Source organism: Bombus terrestris, chromosome 9 (assembly GCF_910591885.1).
Source record: "Bombus terrestris chromosome 9, iyBomTerr1.2, whole genome shotgun sequence".
NCBI classification, from domain to species: domain Eukaryota; kingdom Metazoa; phylum Arthropoda; class Insecta; order Hymenoptera; family Apidae; genus Bombus; species Bombus terrestris.
In genome coordinates, this window is record NC_063277.1 from 17,719,492 (window position 1) to 17,725,184 (window position 5,693).

General features: G+C 36.3%; 1 long non-coding RNA gene across 1 annotated transcript; it reads right to left on the reverse strand.

The window, feature by feature from the left end:
* Positions 1-3,151: 3,151 nt before the first annotated feature.
* Positions 3,152-4,007, reverse strand: LOC125385597. Its single transcript, XR_007225054.1, has 2 exons — positions 3,887-4,007; positions 3,152-3,590 (listed from the first exon to the last, which is right to left on the reverse strand). It is a non-coding gene; the product is annotated as an uncharacterized LOC125385597 (long non-coding RNA).
* Positions 4,008-5,693: the final 1,686 nt, after the last annotated feature.

Consider the following 5,693-nt stretch of genomic DNA (forward strand, 5'->3'; position numbering starts at 1 on the left):
CCCGCCAACGTTACGCGATTGGTCGATCGGTCGACCCGCGACCGTATCGAAACTTCCTCTTCGTCCTCTTCGTCCGTCTGTTAAGCCTTTCCTTCGTTTGTTTCTACCGCGAATCGCCTCCTCACGGTCGCCGTTCGCCCACGCGTTTCTTTTTTTCTTTCTTTCCATTGTACCAATATCTGGATGCTTTTAGCTCTTGATATATATTAAAGGTGTATTAATTAATACGTATGGCGTTTGGCTTCTCTTTAAGGATTATTATTAAAGAAATATAACGACGTACGTGTAGACATTTATTCGAACGACTTTATCTTCGACTGCTATATATTCGCTCGCGATGTGCCAATGCACGAACTAGCCGACTGATTGATTTTAATAGTTATAAACAAGCGGCGAGAATTTATGAGGGAACATTTAAACGTAATTTGCACACGGTTGGTTTGGTTAGGCGGTTCGAAGAATACGCTTTCGTATAGCATGTACGTACGTTGTTTCTGTCATCGTTTCGCGTAATGCTTTCAGGTTCGAACGCGCGGAATGTAAAATGTTTTGAGATTAATACGTGTTAACTATAGAGATAGAGAGTAAGGAAACGCACGTGGATGCAGAGGTTGTTATTAATACATCGTTGGCGTTATTGTACTTGACACGTATCGATCATCATATTGGCATAAAATTAATGAAAAACGTTCAAATCGATAAATATAATGCTATAAATACGATGCCGTTTCGTTTACAGGGCTATAAGATCAAGTTTTATACCGTGAATATAATTGTTTGGAAAATTATAGTTATTTTATAACGGGTAATAATGTAACCATTTATTTTTTCATCTGATCCTTCGTCACTGGCAGACTATTTACGATTAATAAAGAATATAATATAGTTCTTATCGTTAAACGAACGATTATATTCTTAAACTTAAATAATGTAATTGAATATAATATTAAGTCATCCCATAAGTTCGTGCCGTTTTTCGAGCGGTTATATATGTTAAGATTGTTTTGCATACCTTTCAGTTTCATGAAAAAACGTAATCCCCCTCTCGTTGTACAACTTCTTCCCATTTTTCATTATTCCGTCTCGATAAAAGTTCTCTTGTTTTTCTTTAAAATATGTAATGTGTACACAAAGGTCGGCACGAATTTATGGGATGACCTAACAGAAAGAATAACTAATTCTCTAAAAATTATTTGAATAATATTAATAAATATTATTCTCAGAATAAGACCTAATCTATATCTTACACATAGAATAACATCGTATTTATGTTAATCGATCATGAGACTGAACGTAAATAATAATACAGATTGTGCGATAAACAAAATTACATCATATTCGCGGTAACAGATCATGAGACATTCTAATCATAAATAATCGTCTGAGCATTTGATCGTGAGTCATCGTCTAATTAGACGATGATCAATTTTACGCCACCAATATGCGCTAATGACAAAGATCACCAATATCTCGTTACCATATTAAGAAAACCTTTGTAGCGATACGATATTCTACCCTTATCTCCTAACTATATCGTTATTCTATATTCATATGAAAGAATTTAGCGTATAATATCCTTAACTTGCACAAAATTAAATAATCCAAAGAAAATTACAAATCCGCCCTACGTTACAAGTACCTAGAAGTGCTGCTTGCAGTTTCTTATTATATTCGACGATCTTTACCTATTAATTTATTGCTTCTCAGAAAACTGTCGTCAATCGTCTAGAAATTATACGATTAATGGCTCTTTCGTTGAAATTTTCGTGGAAATGTCGAAAGTGATCGATTCAGAAATACGATTTTGTAACACTCGATTTCTGCAATTCGACGGTCTTTGTATTTCAAGAGCTGGCCACCGTTTAGCTATTCTTTCTCGTTTTCGAGCAAACCGACCGCGTTCAACTCGATCATACCTACCTGCTGACAAACGTCAAGCCAAATTGACATTGGCAATACCCGATACTCGGGTGCTCGATGTGAGGCCTTCTCCAAGGCTGCAGTCACGTGTATATTTGTCGTGAAAATGTCATTGCTCGTGTGCTCGTCCGTAAATATATTACGAGATACGTAACGATGCGTTAGAACACGATCTTCGCACATATTCGCGAGTTTCCTTGGATAAAAACGTAATCAGCTCGCTCTCGACCTGTTTCCATTTAAATGGCTTTCTGATTCTCGATATTCTCTGTCCTGTTTCGCGTTGATTTTACGATTTGTACCGTCAAACCGATCGATATCTATAGGTCAGATACTCGTGAATTTGTGGTATCTTTCGGCTCCTCTTTCCTGGAACGTTTTCGACTTAGAAACGCGTGTTTGGTTTAGTACAAAGGACCATTGTCATGTTTGACAACGCTAGTCTTGACTATGGTTTGTTTAAAGTTAACCATAGCGTTAAGCGTGGAATTTTAAGGGAATTCCTTGCTTACTTGACAATTGTACCGAATATCAAATAGAATCGGAAAAAATAAATAGAAAGACGAGAAGGAGGGATATTGGAGGAAACGAGTGGGAAAAATCGTCGATCAAGCTTTATGATGTCACTTGTGACCTTTGATCTTCGTCTACGAAGAAAATGTTTAGTCATCTCCACCTCCGTACGATTTTGCGGAAACTCTTCAAGGTATCTTTATCCAATTTCGCAATTGAAATTCGATTACGGTTCAAGGATCGCATAGCCTGAGATGAGAATAATTAAGTACAGCGATCAGTTACAGTCGTATTTCCTTGTTTTCCATTCTACGTTCACCTTTCGTGGCAAATCTATTTAATCCTGTCTGAAATTAATCGTCTGCCATTGTTAAGGATTTATCGAGTCGAAACTAGGGGCGAGCAATCGACTAACGGATTTATCCTCAACACCGGTGCAAATACATCTGTTTAAATACGTTCTAGTGACGTTCGGACGTTCTTTAAATCGTATCTCGCTGGACACGAAAATACGATCGCGTGATGAATGCGATGACGCCATTGTAAGCGCGTTCTCACCAGTGAAAATAGGAGGCAAATAACGGAATTTTCCTGTTGCATAGTTTCGCCGACTGCTTTTACAATTGCTCCCGATGAATCGTAAATTTGCCATAATTAATTGAATTAATTTAAAGGAGACATCGGATTTTCTAAAAGATTCGAAGAAGCGAGCTGAATGTTAAAGGCGAAGAAAGAATTTTATAGTTTACGGTGTTACTCATCAGCTATTTCGAAACATATAGCTTGGACTAAACTATGGACAATTATCTTGAAACATATAGTTTAAACCGGAGTAGCGTTTCTGATGTTAACAAATATTCAACAGAAGAGATTTTCGGACGCTAACTCGTAAGAAGGATGGAAGAAAGCTGATCTTTCAGATTTGGCACTCTTCGGTCATTCGCGGCGACCTCCTAGCACGTATATACCGGGTACTCTAAATGTAACTTTATTTTTGTTGCCCGTACCGATCGACCCAGCGATACAGATTGGATGAAGCGTATTTATTTCCAATTCGGCCACGGCCAGACTGGCCTGCGTGATGTTGATAGACCCCCATGACGCGTTTCTACCGTTACACGTCAGTCGGTGCCTTCCCAATTAATCGTCATACTTATCTGAAAAAGATTCATTATCCTCTTATTGTAGGAATTTTTATCGAATTCAGATTTAAACATGTTATTACTATTTCGTTGAATTTTATATTTTTCTTTGCACCTACAATAGCTTGTTATGGAACTTGCTATAGTTGTCGGTCGAAATTTAGGATTTTCTATAATGTGACAAAATACTCATTTCGTTGACACGATTATTCATAACGTTATTAACATTTGGTTTAGCAAGTAAGCAACGTTTCGTAGTAACATTAACGTTTAGAATAATTTTCGTATCGTCTGTAAAATAACGTTTTCACCTGTATCGGAGATATCTTAACATGCTACTGGTTAGAGATGTTTCTCTGTTCGACGAAGAATGCAACAACCTTTAGTTACAACGAAATTATACGAAGAGCGATAAGCTCTGCTGGTTTCGTCAAGAGGTAAACTACAGTAGCCATTTTAAGTTGCACAATAGACAAAGATTTCCTGTTGGCACAGTAGTAATACATACCGGTTACTGGTACACACGGTAATATAGTAGAAGAAGGACGATTGCGAAAGTTAGAATTTAGAAAACTATGACAATATAGTTTTAACAATGTAGTTATTCAAGTTATATTATTAAATATAATTGTTAAATACTAGTCCAATCGTCATTTGGTTTTTGGCCTGCAATACGTCGAAAGAGAAACATGAGCGATTCTTATTCGCAAAGTATCGAATAGTAGGAGAAAAGTTATCTTTGATCGATAATTAAGTAGTAGAAAATTGAGGTTTATGTTTATGAGACATGCGAAAATGCAATGGAAAGCTCAGCATATTCTCTATTTCCGGTTCCTGTAGCTTTAATTTCTATCGCGTGACTACAGAAAATCCTCTTGAAAACTGGTGAGAGGCTAAGGGATGGTAAAGGGTGGTTGCAAGATTAACTTAAACCACGAAATGATTCAAAGAGGATGTAAAAACATAAATATCGTTTACCTGCTGAGATTTATTCAATTTTTAAACTAGACAAATTCCTTAAATACATTTACAGGATAATCGGTCCTTCACAGGTGGAGATTAGAATAGCCCATGTATCAAATTCAATGGAGTATTTTGATTCTTTGTTACGTTTGCTTGTCGATAAAGTAAGCACGAACTCTTTGTATACTTTCATTGATAATAATATACGATTAATCAACGATTTGTAAAATTTGAAAGTTTCGTTAAAAGATCTGCGTTTAGAAATTTGACGAATTTCAACTTTTCTTCTAATGTTCTAAATCGATCGTCAGCCGTGAATTGTTATGGAAACGTAAATTCCGTTATATATTTATCCGTTCGTTTGAAAATGATTTGAAATCCGTAAAATTTCAAAGTACGAGCTTCTTGGGAAATGTTGGAGAAAGGAATCTCTGCCCTTCATCGTTGATCAGCGAACTCTCAATTACTCCCTTTTCTACATCTATTTACGACAATTAATTTCGATTTCTTGACAAAATCACAGACGAGCGGAACCATAAACGTTAAGCCTAATTCTCACTGCTTGACCTAATTCCCAGCTCACGTTTCAAATTTAGACGTCCACGTTTCGCAGCACCCACATCCTTGTCATTATGTACAGGGTGAATATTTCGTTCGATCCGTTAATAACTCGGGGCTTTTAATATTCTTTCACCTTGTGATTTGTCCTTCTCTCGTTCTGTGGCATTTTAAACACGTGCTTTCCTCGCTTTTCTTTTTCCATCTAAAATAATTTCATTTTCACCACCCTGGATAACGAGGATGTGTACTCATTCTTATTTTTCATCATCGACGATATTTATTCCGAGTGTAATAATGGCTAGAGAAACGATCGAAGATAATTATTCACTAACCGTAAGATAATTTACACTTTATCCTGTTTCTCTTCGTTAATACATTTGACTTGATAGCTTTTCTCTAAACGATACTTTCGGAATTGTACTTTTCACCCTTTTAAAAGTTGTATTATAAAAACACTTTTCCATACGCGTATTAAATAGTTAGAAATTAACAAGATTTCATAATGGAATACAAATGACAGAGTTTAATTTATCCGGTAGGGAAAGAAAACAATCTCAAGTTTCAATTTTCATCGCTTTGCTCGGTTAGATACAG